General features: G+C 40.1%; 1 protein-coding gene across 1 annotated transcript in view; it reads left to right on the top strand.

The window, feature by feature from the left end:
- The first annotated feature begins 248 nt into the window (after positions 1 to 248).
- Positions 249 to 16,257, top strand: part of DUSP16 (dual specificity phosphatase 16) — a 61,368-nt gene continuing 45,359 nt past the window's right edge. Inside the window, exon 1 of the mRNA XM_018085812.2 lies at positions 249 to 635. The gene's annotated coding sequence lies outside the window, so the exon portion shown is untranslated. The remainder of the gene's footprint in view (positions 636 to 16,257) is intronic.

Raw genomic sequence — 16,257 nt, 5'->3', positions numbered from 1 at the left:
CCTGCTGCCGGCACCCGGCCCCCTGCTGCCCGCGGCCGCTCCTGTCTCCCCGTCCCTTCCTTTTCCACCTGCCTCTCCTCGTGAGAGGAGGAAGCCGGGCGCTGTTCGTGCCCGGGCCGGAGTCAGCCGCGGCTGGAAGAAGGATGGGTAGGAGCCCGCTGGCTGCCCCGCAGAGGGTTCGGGGGGCTGCTCATGAGGCGCGGCGTGCGCGGCTGCCTTGCTAAACTTAGCCAAGAGCGCTGGCTCCGAACAGGGTCTCCGCTGCTTAAAATGGTCGGGGATGCTTTAAAGCCCCGGAGGGCTCCCGAAGAAACGTTGAAGTTCTGCCTTCGACTTGGAAAACGTTTAAAATTGAGGCAGTTGACAAAATGGAGGGCTGCCGCGGCGTCCAGGAGCGAGGCAAATTGCAAATTGTTAACCTGGCATCGCGCTCGCCTCAGCTTCCAGCTCGGCGGCTGGCGCCGGGACGCGGCCTGTGACAGATCCCCGGTCCCAGCTTTGTTTCCCCCCAGCCCGAGAAAGCGGCGGGATGCGGAGCTGAGCGCGCATCGGTGCCTGCCGAACCAGGTGTATGGGATGTGCCTGTTGCAAAGTCTGACCAATGGCAGGATTTTTCAGCGGCCAAAACCCACTTGGTTAGTTGACAGATGAGAAGCTGGGGTGTTTTCTTGGTTTTTGTTTTTTTGTGTTGTTTTTTTTGTTGTTGTTTTTTTGGTTTTTTTTTTAGAAAAGAAAAAACAGGAGATTTTACTTTCTTTAATCGTCATTTCAGCTGGTTGGAATAGAAAATCGATCTTTTTGGTTTTCCTTCAAATAAAGAGTGTAGTCAAGCGAGCTGTATTGTCTGACTAACGTTTTTGGTTCAAACATTTGGTGTATACCCAGCAGTATAAACAGATCTATGCTGGTTTTGAAAACTAAAAGCATATTAAACTGTTCCTTTTTGCAAGGGTGTGTGTTGGGGTCTTAAAAGAAAAAAACCCAACCAAACCCCCCAAATGATTTTGTAATCCTTGCTTTGAGATTTGTGCTATTCCTGGCAGTGTGTGGTTTGGTAGATACAGAGTTTACGAAGTCACAACTGGCTAAACAGGAGTTGGTTTAGACTCTTGTGTTTTGAGGGGAGGTGGAAAAATAGTAAGTCTTAATTTCTTTTTATGGTGTTTATCCCACAGCCCATTGGAGATTGAAGCATTCATCACAGTTGTTTATGTTGGTTGTCTGGGAGTTTCTGCTCAAATGTGGAGCAAGTATGCAACAGGGAGGTGTACGTGTATTTTTAGCTTTCATTTTTAATGACAAAAGATACAAAGAATAGTGATATTCACAAGTCAGTCCTGTGTTTACTGAGTATGCTTATTAATATTTTGAGGATAAAATCTATAAAAAATATCTGAGGTGTAAAAATTCTGGTCATTATGCTTGTTACAGTAAGTCTTAATACACAAGTCCCTTTTTAAACGAACAAAGAAGTAAAAACCGCAGAGGTGTTAGTTCTGTGCTAGAGATGGTAGCTTCAAAATGCTTTATGGTTTAATACATGTGGAAAGGTCCAGAAAACCAAACCAAGCATTTAAAAATGCAGAGTGTTGTATAAAGATACCTAAATATATCCCTGCTCCAGTAGGTTCGTTTTTGTTAGCTACCTAAGCAGATTTAATGAAACAAAATCACACCAGAAAAACTTCTGTGGGAGATAGTGAGTTCAATTATGCTTGTTTCTGTGAAATGCATGCTCTTCTTTCAGCGGAGGCAGCTACTCTGGCAAGGATATTTGCTTTTAGCTAGAATAGCTTCAACTGCCCATAGGAATAATATTGGCAGAAGCTGTGCTGCTGTACTTGTAGGGTGAGTGAAGTCATATGGAGTTAGTAGAAATTTGATGATGGGATGGCTCAGTCACTCTTCTGCTTATCAGGTTAGTGATTCGTGTAGGCCTTACGAAGCGCTCAAAGGCTAAATTCAGGCTCTGTTCTAGACCTTCATAAGAAATGCCAAATGGACAAATTAGCCCTTCATTTCTGTTACTCGCATTAATCTGCAGGTGAGCTCTGCTCCAGTGTGTTGGGCAGTAAGAGATGTGTGCAGGGTTAGGGCTTTGCTCAGTCACCTGTCTTTTTAAAGTTTGACGCCTTAATCCTCAGGCCTATTCACCAGTTTTCACTGTTTTCAAAATACGATTTTTCTAAGATATACAATAAGCACAGCATTTTTTCCCTCTCAAAAAAACGAGGCAGGATGATAGCTTTCACCTTACATTATGTCTGTTGAATTTTCTGCTACTTTTTTTTTTCTTTTTCCTTTCCTATAACAGCAGTCAGAAAAGCACTATAGATATTATTCAAGTGCTGACAGTCCTTAATAGCCAGATGGCGTAGAGTAGTTACTGTCAAAGGATGAGGTGTGGAAGGATTGACACATCCCTTCCTTTTTCTTTTCCACTTTTTTTCCCCCCTAGAAAGAAACATGGTTTTGGCCTGCGACTCCAGTGAATCTGGCCCTATGGATTTGTTTTTATGATAATTACTAAATGCTTCTTGCAATGTTGCACTGTTTTGTGCTTGGTTCTGTAATGGTATATCCATGATTATTTAAGAAGAATTATCCAGATGCTGTTTTTCTGGGTAATAGAAAAGTAAGCATGTCCCTAATGTGCTAAATAGTACATTCACTTTCCCTACAGTTCTTTAGGGACTGCTTCCAGAACTAGTGTTGTGACATGGGGTTTCTGTAGAATATTTTAAATATCAGTATCTACGTATCATATCAATATCGGTAATATTTCTCTGGTTTCTTTGGTATCCTCCTCATAAACAAAGAGTAATGTATCATTCTTTAGGGCTGTCAGTTGCATATGTGGCCTCTACTTTCTGCACAAATCAAAAACCATAGGTATGCCTGCTGTCTGAAGATATTCATGGCAACAGGTTAGTTCGTATCACCACTTCTCTTTAGATTGGTATTATTTGGAGCTCGTTAGCTCCAAATAGCAGATCTCTATTATAGTTACTCTGTAACCTCCTATAACAAGTAAAGGAAGCCAAAAATACACATTAATGGTTAAGTTTGGAATTTTAACTTCTAGGTTTACGTAGTTTTAATCTGAGCAGTTCTTGGTTTGCTTATGGATAGGGCCTGTTGGCTGCTATCGTGGTCTCCAGTGGAGATGATGTTGGCCACCAGTGAATTCCTCACCAGTCAAAGAAAATCTGCATTTAGGATGTGTATATGGAGGATGAGAGGGAAGATGGGCGTGAGTTCAAGGCCTTGCATTTCCTTCTGCTTCGCTTTGTGGTCTGCTGCTGAGCCAAGACTGACCTACTCGGAATTGGCTCTGGGAAGGCTGGCAGCTTTCCATGTCGTGTCCCTATGAAATGCTCCAACAGCTGAAAAAAAAAACCCAACCAAAATTAATAATTGGCCAAGCTAGGAAAGAGGGGGAAGAGTGTTTTTTCAATGAAGGGAGGTTTCTGGTGGGGCTGTGGGGATTCAGCAAGGACCTTCCCAAGCTCCCATGGTGCTGTTTTTCTCTGTTTTCACTGCCTGAAGCTGTAACATATATGAAAGGAACTCCTGAAACAAGGTTCTTCTTTAAAGGGGAATTCAGTTATCTCTGCTCTCTCTTGGTTAAAATAGGACATATACATAGCCAGTAACTTATACAGCTTTCCTTTAAGTGTGTTCTTGGAACTTTTTCCCTGTGTAGTATGATTTTTCATGCTGTTCCTCATAAACTATGCCTCCTCAGGTACGTTTGCACTCTTGTTTGGTTTCAAGCTGAAGATATAAACTTTTATCATTTGTTTAGCAAATAAAGATACAAAAGTAGAGGTTTGCAGAGGCTTTCATTAGTTGAGAATAAATTTAATTTTTTCTCCTTAAGATCTTTTTACATGCTAGCCAGAATGATAGTCGGCTAAAATTATGTGAAAAAAGTTCTTCATAAAATCATAACCGTGTTCCATTACATTAGTTTGGCAGAAAACTGACACATTTTATAATATTGGGAGTGAAATAGTGTTACCCGTTTTCGTTGTGCTTGACTTGCTTTTGCTTTGCTATAGTAATCTGTGAATTGAGCCTGTTGACTAAATGATAGATCAGTGACTTATACAGATAGTCTCTTTTTAGACATCCATGCCTGCTTGTCTGATGTTTTTTACATTACTGAAGGCATTGTGGGAGGCAAAAAAATGAGTCTCAGTGTAGCAACACTGGAATGAGAACTTTACAGAGAGCATAAACTGAGGAGGACAACGGGGACTAATTGTATGAAATTCCTTTTATGCACACGTTCTTGAGTTTGAATAACTAATATGTATTCAGCCTGCTGTATTAGAAGGCTTTGGCTCTGCATGTGTAGCATGGATGTTGCTCTCAAAATAGGAAAGGAACTCTCCCTTCTTCCACACTATTCCAGATAAAATTGATTTAGTACTGCGTTTTGCTTCTGCTGAACCCCTAGTAAAGCATGTTTAAAGGCTGAATAATTCATAATGTTAGAGATATAAATGCCATGCTTTTAATAGCCCAAGTTGTTTGTGCTTCTTGATTGCTAGGTGTAAGACTCATTCACCCCAGACTTTAAAGACTCAAATCCCGTGCCAGGACTTGGGTTTCTACCTGCAAGATGGTGCTTGCAGGGATGTGCTTTTCTCCACAGTGTGTATTTCACAAAGTCTGTACAGTCTCTTAAGCATGAAAGCCGTCCATCTTCTAAACACTATCTTACAAATACAAGCAAAGAGTATGAACTACACTTCAAAGGGCTTTTCTCGGCATGCCATCCTGCTACTGAAACAAGCCTTACTTTCAGAGGTGATTTGAAAGCATCAGGAACATTTGCCTGAAGAACAGGCATGAGATTACTCTCCACTCATTCTATTAATGCTGTCTGGAATACTTATAGAGCCTATCACCTATACAGTTCCCACAAGTGTTTTGTTACAAGTGCTTAGGTGTTGGGATTTCATACCTTCCTTCTTTAAAAATCATGCGTGGGACACAGCTTTGCTGTCCCTTTTCTTGGTAGTCTGTTTGAACTCTGGAAAACTGGGAGGGAAGAGAGGTGGAGGGGGAAGAAGCTTTGTGTTACAGGTCTTTCTTCTAACTCATATTCTAATCATATTCAGAAGTGCCTTTAGAAACTAGGAGGATTTAGGTAGAGGCCTCATATTAAAAATACTTGGGGAGCAAATAGAATCATCTTCAGCCCGGCTTCCACAAAGATTCATAAAACTCTGCCAATTTTTAAGCAAGAAGAAAGACTACTCCAGCAAAGGACTACAGCAGTAATCTTAGTGCTCTGGGTTGACATGTTGTTAGGTCCAGATAAGTTTAAAAATATGCACTAGATTGAATCCAGATTAGCAGAAGGCAAATGGTGTCACCACTTCAGTAGGGCTCCCTCTGTCTGTCACAAGACCCTGTGTGCAAGGCAGGTGCACTACGAATTGGGGATGGGCTGTGAAAATCTCTCCTTCCATAGTCTGCTTGGAGTTCTGCATTGATGGCAAGTCTCTTCTCATAGCAAGAGGACTCAGTACCTTCTTCCCTTTTCTCCCAGACTACTCCCACATCATTTCAATTTCCTAAAAGCTCTCAGGCTTTTACACAGTGAGTGTTCTGAGGCCTTACTGAGGAAAGATAATCTACAATGACTGGTCTGTAGGTTCACAGTCCTGTATCTCAGGAAGACGGGACAGCTGAAGGTAAATGGGCACAGTCCTTATGAGAGCTGGTAAACTTCATGTTCTCCGAGCTGATGGGAGACTTATTTAAGGCATGTTTAGACAAACTAATAGAACTGCTTGTACTTCTACTTTCCGCTGCTACCTTGTTTGTTTCTTATTATCTCACTTTTGTTTTGATTTTACATCCATGTGACTTTTCAGCTTAGTATGTATGGTGTTAGATTTTTCCCAGTCATTGTGGAGTGAGGTCTTCTGTCCAGCTGGTGAAAATCCCTGACTTCTCCTGGTTGACATGTTGTGAGCATGCTGTCAGCTTCTCAGTCCTCCATTCTGCTTGTTAGATAGATGATCCATGTTTGGTTACCATCCAGTTGACAAAGCCTGTTTCCTCAGTGTGGCTCACTTTGCCTGCCTACTGTGATTTCCAGGTGGACCTATTTGAAGATGCTTGAAAAATCTGTTTATCCAGCCCAGACATGATTGTATGAGTAGTCCATCTGTTACCTGTTTCCTCTCAAAATATTACTGAAAGAAATTAACTCCTTCAAGCAAGATATGGATGAAAAAGAACACTATTACAAGTTCAGATCTCCAAAATACTGGACTCCAAGGACAGCAAAAGCAAAGTGGTGAAATACTGCTAACTGTCATTGCACATTTTCCCAAGATACTATTTTCATGAACAGACACACATCTTTCTTCCCCTTCAGATTTACAGGACTGGAATATTTTTCTTCATCTGAGGCTTGCATGACTTGCCAATGCTCCAGCAGATGTGACCTGTTGTGAAATGAGGAAACGTATAGTGTCTTTTCCCCTGCTGTCTCATATATGGTTAAACCTATAGAAAGCTGTGGAGGAAGCACAGGCATGCTGTTCCTCTGACAGCCTTCTGCAAATACAAGCTATTAATGACCATTGCCTTTCATGGGCAAAAACAGTCCTGGCAATTCCTTTGTGCCCTTTATTTAATGGTGTAACAAGCAAGCACATTGACTATTTTTATTCAAGCCAGACATAAGCCAGTATGGTACAGTGGCTGTGAAGTGTCTGCATAGCTAAGTGAAAATACAGCTACTGTTTAACACTAAATCTTTTTCCTTTAGTTACAGGATATTGAGAGCTCAACTAATGATCATCCAGTCTTTCTAATTGAGCTGTGGTGAGAATTTTGAAGATTTTGCATTAAAATAGGCATAATGTTCTTTTCAGTCACTGACTTTTTCTACTGTTTAGGTCACCAATAAGGAGGTAATGCAGTAGGGAAGGTGGGAGGGTAGGAGGAGACTGCTTCAGAGTAAAGATTCAGGTCTTGTCCTTTCAGAAGGTTTTGGGACTTTCCGTTCAAATGTGCTGCTTAGTGGCAGGCACAGGAAAAAGCTGAATACAGTGACACTGTTGGCAGATGCTAGCTTAGAAAGATGCATTGTTTGTTTTGGGAATTTTTAAAGGCTGCCAAACCCTTTGATGGTGAGTTTTCCTCTTTTTTTTTCTTTTTTTTTACTTCCCCCCTTTCCCTTGAGGAGTCTGTATACTTTGACAGAAAAATGACTTTCATAGCATGATGAATAATTTAAAAAAAATTAAGACTGTGTTGATGATTTAAGTGTTTGAATATTTCAAAGACAAGAATTTATGTCATGGATTAACATGGGAGGGATGTCGAGCATATAATTTTTTGTGTGTGTGCATGCTCAGCATAAATATATATATATATGTAATAGACCCTCCCCCCTGTAGTATTGACATGCATTGTCTCCAGTTCAATTTTAGTTTAAAAGGGGAAAAAAAAAGAAAACAAACCTTTGAGCATAATGTAGATGTTAGAGGTCCTAAGGAAAAAAAAGACATCACTTATTATGCTTTCCCTGACCTGGAACCTACCTGATACTGGAGCAGATATCCGGTAGTAGCATTTTTATATATCTTTGCTTAATTATAAATTATAAAGTAAACTTACAAAAATCTTATTGTTCCATCTAGCAAAGTATGGCATTTCTATTCAGTGCTTAGTATTTAGCCCAACTTGTGGTACTGCTTTTCTGTACAGTTGGACATTATGCTTACTTAGCTATTTATTACTTATTTACTTGGTTTTTCCATTTATGTTAGCAAATTGAGAATATACAAGTCCAACTTCCTCCTTGAAAGGTCTCTACCTTTCAAACTGCAATTGTTATACGTGAAAGCACAGCTGGAGAAGTCTTGATAGAAAACAGAATTACTTTTTTTTTTTGAGGTGAAGTGGGATTGGTGTTAAGTAGGTCAGCTGCTTTGGGATAAGATGAAGATAAAGTAATTAAACTGCCAACATAGAACCACATCTTTCAGCTTCTCTAACAACAGAAGGATAGGCTTCTATCATGAGTTGCTATTTTTTCATGCTGTTAGTAATTGTTGGCTCTTTTAAAATCTGGCATATATGGAATTATTCTAGATGGAAGAGAAACTTATATTAAAAAAAAATTGGCAAATTTTGTGTTTGCTTCTAGGATATGTTCAGTTCAAGAGGCTGATGTCCTTTAACTACGTTGTAGGTGCATATGTGTGTGTGTATGTGTGAGGTGCATATGTACCAGCTTCCCTAGGCCCTTGCTGTTTCTCTTATGACATTTTGAAGTTATCTTATATGCTGCCACTGGTGTAAGTACTTTGCAAGTACAACTAGTCAGTGCCCCAAGGAACTTTAACCTAAATACAGAAAGCAGAACAGTAGTCTAAAGACTACTGACAAGTGTCTCTTTCCAGCTGTGTATGTAGAAAAAGTTACCAAGTCTGGCTGTTTGACACAGTCCCTCTGCCTCTAGGTGCTGCCTCTAGCTGCTGCCCTAAGCCTGCTGCTTAGGGTAGTTTTTGTGCCTGTTCGTACTTCACTTGAGGCCACCTCAGTGAAATGAACTCACAGGTTCTGTTTCATGTCTGTGTTTTGTTTGAAGCAGACGAGAAATCCATCGCACTGTTTGCTCCACAGACTCTAGGTTGTTGTTCACTCCATGCCAGACCTTAAATTACCTGCCTTTTTAACATAGAGACAAAGCTTGGAAGGGAAATACTCTGTAGACTAACCTTTCCTTTCTTCCGTGTTCTGCCCAACTGCTTGTCCAAAACAAGTAGGTTCAGTCACAGTAGAAGTGAAAGTGTGGAACATTAGTGTGGATCCACTGACACTGGTGGAGCTTTCTCAGGGTAGTGCAACCCTGTGTGCCTTTCTGTGGCAGGTAAGATCAAATGCTTGCAGGTACTGTGATTCTTTTCTTGTCTTCCCAGCCCCGTCTTTTCAAACTTGCTCTTTTAATGGCTGTCAGGATCCCACAGTGAGCCAGAGCTGGGAAACAGAAATGGCTGAAAATTGTTTGGATGTGGTTTATTGATGCATTTGTTTATTCTACTTGTTTGTGCAGTTGGTTTGTGACTGACATAGCTCTTTGAGTCAGCTCACTGAATTAACATGTGAGCTGGCATAAGGGACTCGGCTGCTCTCTGATAGCCCTGACTTAACTTGTTTTAGGCTGCCATGGAAGGTACCCCCTCAACCTTGTCTTCTGCAGAGGCAGCAAGAAGTGTATTTGTTACATACATGGATTTACCAAGCTCAAGCTATTGAGCTGATTCCTTTTTGCCACTGTACATGCAAGTTAGCTTGGCTTGGCTTCCCAGGATTCCAAGGGCTTTGTGCTCCATTGTAAACACATACTTGTCTGCCACTTGACCAGTTTAGAACTTGGGTTCTATCTGGATGCTTTTTCTTTAAAATAAGGCCAGGACATATGCATATATGTATGTGTGGTTTTATATATATATACTGATATACAAACTGTGTATCTATTCATACATGAACATACACATATGTATATATACACATATACTCTGTCCAGAGCAGCTTATATCTTAAAAAGCTTTCATGCAATGTGACTTTTTTTTTTTGATGATTTATATGATAAGAAAAGCGATTAATTAGCTAGTGAAGCAAAATGGCCTTGCAAATAAGGGTTCGTGGGCTCTTTCTAGGTATAATGAACAAGAGAATGTGGATACATGGTCTTCACAGAGCAGTTATTATATAGTTTTAGTAGTAATAGCTATCCGAAGTAGTAGATAAATTTTGTGCATTTGGTAGGTTATGGTGTATCTATCTGATCAGAAATCACGACCATATTAATTACTTGGTCTTTTAAAGGAGAGCGAAATGAAAACAGCATAGCTTTCTACTAAAAGCTTGAAAGCAATTCTTTTTTATCATACTTACTTGGTAAAATGAAAAATCTCTTTTCTGCTTTGAGAATGGGTAGCTAGTAATATCTATTAATTTCTTACCCTGATTTTTTTTTTCCTTTTCTCCTCATATTGACTTTAATGTGTTCAGAGTTGTCGTTTTCCTCGCTTGTTAATTGCTTATGTCATCTCTGCCCACTGCTTTGGGGGAAGTGTTGACTAAACCTACAGTTCCATGTAGTATTCTCGTTCCTTTTCAAGTAGTGGTATCTCTTTTCTTTTTAATTCTGATGCTGTATTTTTATATACTTTCAATCCTTTAGGGTTTTTGAGTGTTCTTTACATTTACTTTTAGTATACTGATACCAGGACCATCTTCCTGGGGTCTTGCCTTGAGTAAAAGGGTTCTGCAGGTTCAGCTGGAGCTCTGCAGGAGTTCCTGGTGCTGTTTGGCAGCTTGCACTGCTGTAATGCAATGGCCTCTACATTGGAAGAGGTGATACTACAGAAGGTCATGTGTGTAGGGCAGATAGGAATCCAGAGCATCCTGCTGATGAAACTGCCATCCCTACAGCATGTTGGTAATAGTCTTGTTACTGGTGACATTTTGTCAGCTGAAGGCTTTTGTCATTCAGGTAGGGGAGGCTTTTTTTATCCCCCAGACCATGGAGACCGCATTTTACTGACTTATGACAAGTTTGCATGTGAGTTTGCGCAAATAAGTCAACTGAAATAGCCTGTATGTCAACACAGCTCTGCCTTTCAGCCAGGTGCAAAGCCAGGTGCGGAGGTATTAATTCCCAATGACTTTATCCAATGTTGTTTCTATCAAAAGAGATATCACTTTGTCTCTACTACCTCCTCTGAGGTTGTTTTTTTCCATCTCCTCAGTGGTGGGGAATGGGTGCATGCATGTGGTTGTATATATTATGTTTATCTTAAAATTTAGATTCTTTGGAGCTTCTTGTTATAGGCTACAAAGTCTAGTGAGTCTACATAAAGTTCCTTCAAACAGTTGAGTTGACATGCTCAAAGACACATGGTCAAATTTGATGGTGAGTTTTGGTCAGATGGAGAAGCATGGTTCTGTGTCCTACTTCATTTCTTGCCATATGCTCCTTTATGCCTGTCATAAGGTCTGTGTGGCTACTTTTAAGTAACTTGTTATGGTACTGAAGTTCAGCAGTCTTTCTGTCTGTCTGTCTTTTTTCCTGTTGTGTATAGAATTTTTTACAAACGCTTGGTACCTGTGCTGGAATAGCTTGCTTTAATGAGCATTACATATTTCTGTTTTCTGCTCAGCCCTTAAATTCTTTAATTCCCTCTTAAATGTTGAGAACATGGTGGCTTACTGTTAGTTTATCAGGGTTTTTTTTACTCTTCCTCTGATATGTCAGTCCTGACTTAGTCCATCTTGAACTTATCTTTTGCCAGCATTCTGTGTAGGAGAGGCTCTTGCAAAGAAGCCTGTTTTTGCTTTTTTCAGTTATTATTATCGTTGCTGGTATTAAATTTAATTGCACCCCTCAATTTTTATGCACCAGCTCTTGGGATTTTTCTTATTTTTTGTGTTTTCTGATCTGATACTCTTTACTCTTCTAAAGTCTTTATCTCTTTTTTTTCTTTTTTCCCCCCCATCTGCTGTCACTTATACTGCTTTCTGTTTCTTTACCCAGGCTTTGATTCACATTTTTCTGGGATATGCTCATTTGGCCTGTGTAACCTCAAGAAAATGTTACCATTTCAACATAATGACTCTTTTCTTTCATGGCTTCCTGTTCCCTTTCCTTGTGAAGTGGTATGCATACCTTCTGCAACTTCCAGACTCAGCTGGGAGCTAAATATGCAGCTTTTCATTTCCTTTCTCTTCTTGCATTGAAGATCTTTTGGACCAGCAGTGTCTTAATCACCATTTCTGAAACATGGCAGCATGGTATGAGTTTTGGTAGGAGTTCTTTCATGAGTGCAGTGAACTTTGGTTGTGTTATGGGCACTGTCATTTAGCAGTGAACTAATGCAATCAGTAAACAGGCTTTCTGACGTAGTGTAAGATCATTCTAATGAGGAGCAGGGGAAAAGCTTATTTTCTTATTGCCAGGTAAAGAACAAATATGCAACAAAAAAATGTCCCTTGGCATGTCCTGTATGGTTCAAAGGCTAAACTGAAAGGTAGATTCTCCATCAAATTAAATTCTTTTGTATCTGGCATGGTATTCCTCTTACTTCCTTCTCTAAACAGAGTTGGCTGACTCTTCCCCCTTTTTCACAGTAACTGTGTGATTCCTTGTTTAGTTTGTGAGAATTGCAAAAGCTGTGATGTTTTTCTGAATTCAAGATGCCAGATTTGTAGTGATTTCTTCCTCCTTCCTGTTGTTCATCCTCTCCTCTTGACAGACTTATTTCAGGATTTGTTTGTTCTTATTTTCCCCAAGGAGAAGACTCTTCTTCATCAACCTTCATGGCAGCTTATGGTTCCTGGTTTAGTTGACTTCAAATGTAATACCGGTGCCATTTTACCAACTGAAGTAAGAAAGGTGGACTGCAGTATAGTGTACTCTCTGCTTCTGTATCAACTCTGTTCCTTTCACTTAGGGAGCATAATTCTCTGAAGTCCTTCTTGATAGGTTTCCATTTTGAGATACACTCTGTTCGGAATGACACGGCATCTCTGCAGGCATAAAAATTGTTATGAAATGCTAATCACAGAGAACTTGTTATCAAAATACTCGTTTCTTCATTTTGTTATTATCACTGTTGTGAAATGGAGGGATTAAGAAGTGTTACTCCAGAAGTAGAGGAAAGGTATTGGAGGTTGCTGCTTTTTTTCTGCAAAAACAGTGCTGTCTTGAGCCCCAGTTATTCAAAAACAAGTTGTAATGAAAATATCCTAAAATCCTTAGCTTTAGCTTAGTTGTGTCAAATACTTGGTAAAACTCCAAGGTGGTAAATAACTTGGTTATTTTCTTTTTGGAGTACTAATCTTGTTTGCTTTGGCATCCAAAACCAAAGACAGCTTATTTTTACTTAATGTACACTTTTTTTAGAATATCCCTTCCATGCAGTAATAAAGATACCTATTACAGAACTCAGGAGGCCAGTCACAGACCATGGGTTCTGCTGTGTTTGGTGGTCCCAGAGGCAGAGAGGAGCAGTGTTCACTTAGGCAATTCTGGTTGACATAAATAGTCTTAGTACTGATGCCGGAGTCCTTGTACACATTTTAGCAAAGTAGTGGTTTTGAGGCAGTGTTTGGAGGGAGTGTGAGAGAGGTGACGGTCTCATGTTGTGTTACATGGCTTAAGAAGAAAATGGAGATGCATCTGGACAAAGGAATGGGTCTGGAAAATTACATTTGCTGCAGTGTTCTATGGAGGTGTGAGCAGCGCAGTTAAGGCCAAAAGAAATGCTACTGTACTAGAGAAAAAGAGATTGAGTGCCTAGGTGAGTGGTTTTCATCCATATCTGTGGTTTAAAGTGTCTTCGTACCAAGTGGAAAAATGAGCTGGATACAACTTTGATGTAGAAGTGTGTGGTGAAATCCATCATGTAAGATGGCGTAAGAGAAAAAGGTGAAAAAAGGGGGAGCCCCTCAGTTGTAGCAGATAGTTGAATTCCTTCAGGAGGATACTAGAAATAATTTAAACATGCAATGGCTTGATTTATTGGTGAAACCATTAGCTAGTGCAACGTTTTTCTAGATTGACCATGAGTTAATCACGTTTTCTTTCTGTCACTGTTTTTTATTGCAACGTGTGGTGGTTAGAATCCAGAATGTGTAACAACATCTTAAGTTGCCTGTCTTTTCAGTTACTTCTGTTAAAAGCAACAATTTATTTTTGTTGACCCACACAATATGACATCTTCAAAATAGGTCTTTAACAAATAAACCCACCTTTTTTCTGTAGCTTCTGGTGTAAATTCCTATTTTTCTGCTTTTTCTCTTGAGACTGTATTATGAGCAGTAGTATAATATATGATATGGTTTGCTATGGAGGTTTTAACAGTGTTACATTTTGAGACAGCAGCCTAAGATGAGATGTCAAAGTGTTGGGTTTACACGAGGTTCCCGACAGTGCCCAAAACACCTCATGTAAACTTGTTTCTGCTCTGTCAGGACACATCCCTTCAACCACTGTTGCTACTGTGTTCTTAGTGAAATAATACACATAGTGTGTGTTGAATTGAGATTCGCTTTCAGCATGAGAAAACTCAAAGCTACAACAAGTTGGCAGGTTTTCTGATTGCACTTTCAGATCTGACTGTGTCTTTAAAAGGCCAATTATATGTGATGCTATGTGTTCACTGAACTGTTTGTATATGATGCTACAAATCTATTTCTTGGTGAGGATGTCAACCTCAAACAATTTAGCTATGTTTATAGTTTTATAACAGATTAAGTAACTCTTGTGGCTTCAAAAATTAAAATTAAATCACAGTTGATCATGATAATATAAATAAGGTACCAGACTTTACAGAAGGCTTAATCTCTTGTTCTTTATGGTTTAGTTGAAACCTGTGAATCACAAAAGGTGGCACAGAGTTGTTCTTCTCCTTCATATTTATTTAAGGTTTTCTTAATTGTTGTGAAACACTCAGAAGATGCCTATCTCAGCAAACCTGATGGCAGTGTTACCCCAGGCTCCACATTGGCAGTTCTCTGTGTGAAGTTCTGAAGGCTTCTGCCATGGTGGGTGCATCACCATTCCTGCATGGAGCATCAGTAGTCTTGACATGGATTTTGAAAATTTGTCTGTGTTTGAAACTACTGGTAATCTAATTGCTGGGTTCAGACTTGCTCTTTAGAAAAGCTTTCTCATGGATAAACCAGGATGCATTTGAATGTCTGAAAAGAGCAAGGGTTGGGTGGAGTACCATGGGAATTGCCTTTAGCCTTGCTGAATGGATAGACAGTCTGTGAAAGGCCTCAGGAGGATCCAAAATACTAAAAGAAGGTATCCATATTTAAATTCTTAGTCTGGTCCTCTGTGATCACTTATCCCTAAAAAGAAATGTAAATTCTAACTCAGTAAATCATTTATTTGATGTCAGTTGTTCACCAGAGAGAATTCTGGATGTGACTGTGGCTTTCTCAAACCACGCATCTTAAAAGACACTTGCCTAGTCTCTTCAGCAGCCTGTCTGGGAACCACTGCTCTAAGTCATAGTTGTTATATGCAGCAGTAGGTGCCAAGTGTAGTGGAGAGGGCCATTTTATTGCACATCTCTATCTTTGTTGAGTGGTGACAGGGTGAGTGTTTTTTCAGATGTTCTTGGAGCTGGTGAGCTTTGTCTGTTCATTCCTTTTGGATGAAACACCTGAAATGCTTTTAAGTAGCTAATGCAGAAAGGGATCATGCTTTTCTGTGGTTAGAAGCTCAGGTGCTGCTTGTAAAGGTGTTTCCATAGGTAGGCAGAAAGAGAATCTGATGTTCCTGGGTAGATCTGTACCACCTAAATTGCTATATGGAGTGGGGCAGTTTCCCTTGGGAGTCCTTTTTGTCTTTGTGAGGGGCTAAAGGTACAGCAAGAGACATTTTCTTCCCTGCTGCTTTCCTCATTCCAGTCTACCTGAAGCAGAGTAACCATGGCTCCAAAGTTGTCATTAAGCTTCCTAAGAATACTTTTATTAATTGTGATTGTCTGTACAGTAGTTTGACAAGATTAGCAAAGCGTGGAGTGCACTTCCTACTGTTAGTTTTTTCTTTTAATGACAAAGTTCTTTGGATTTGGCACAGTCTGTCTGCTGCAAACATCTGAAGTGCAAACAGTGAGGACTTGGCAAGCAGTACAGCACTGGTAAGAGGATGTTTGGGCCAAGGACTCCTAGCCAAGCTCTTACCTTTTTGCATAAAACTTTCTTTAACGGGAAGGCAAAGGAGATGGGATTGTGGTTAAATAATTACTCCTTGATTGAGTGAGTACTGCCCCGAGGAAGGTGCTTATGTAATGAAAGTCTCTATTGTGCTGTGTAAGAATAAGGACTCTGTGCTGAGATGGTGTGAGCAATCATCACGCTGTTGCTTTCTCATACTTGACTCTGCAGACCTGTGCTGAAAAGAATTATTAACTAGAGTTTTACCTTAAACACACCAAAAAACTATGGCAGTCTAGCATAAGGGGCAACATTGTACTTCAAACTGTGCTGCAGGGCTTTGGATCTTTGTGGCCAGGCATCAAGCACCATCTTATTGGGCACCCGTGGAGTAGGAATTCTTTGTGGCCAACTTCCCCTTTCCAATCCAAGCAGCTCATACTTTGTTTAAAGCCAAAGGTGTATCAGCTCCTGAGGAACACGGGGGATTCATATCTGGTGGCTGGGTTCATCTTTTTGGAGCACTATTTTTCCCTCTCC

The sequence above is a fragment of the Manacus vitellinus genome, unplaced genomic scaffold, assembly GCF_001715985.3.
Source record: "Manacus vitellinus isolate BGI_N305 unplaced genomic scaffold, ASM171598v3 scaffold_88_pilon, whole genome shotgun sequence".
Classification (NCBI taxonomy): Eukaryota; Metazoa; Chordata; class Aves; order Passeriformes; family Pipridae; genus Manacus; species Manacus vitellinus.
Note: the sequence above shows the minus strand (reverse complement) of the source record. Positions and strands in the feature narration are given on the sequence as shown.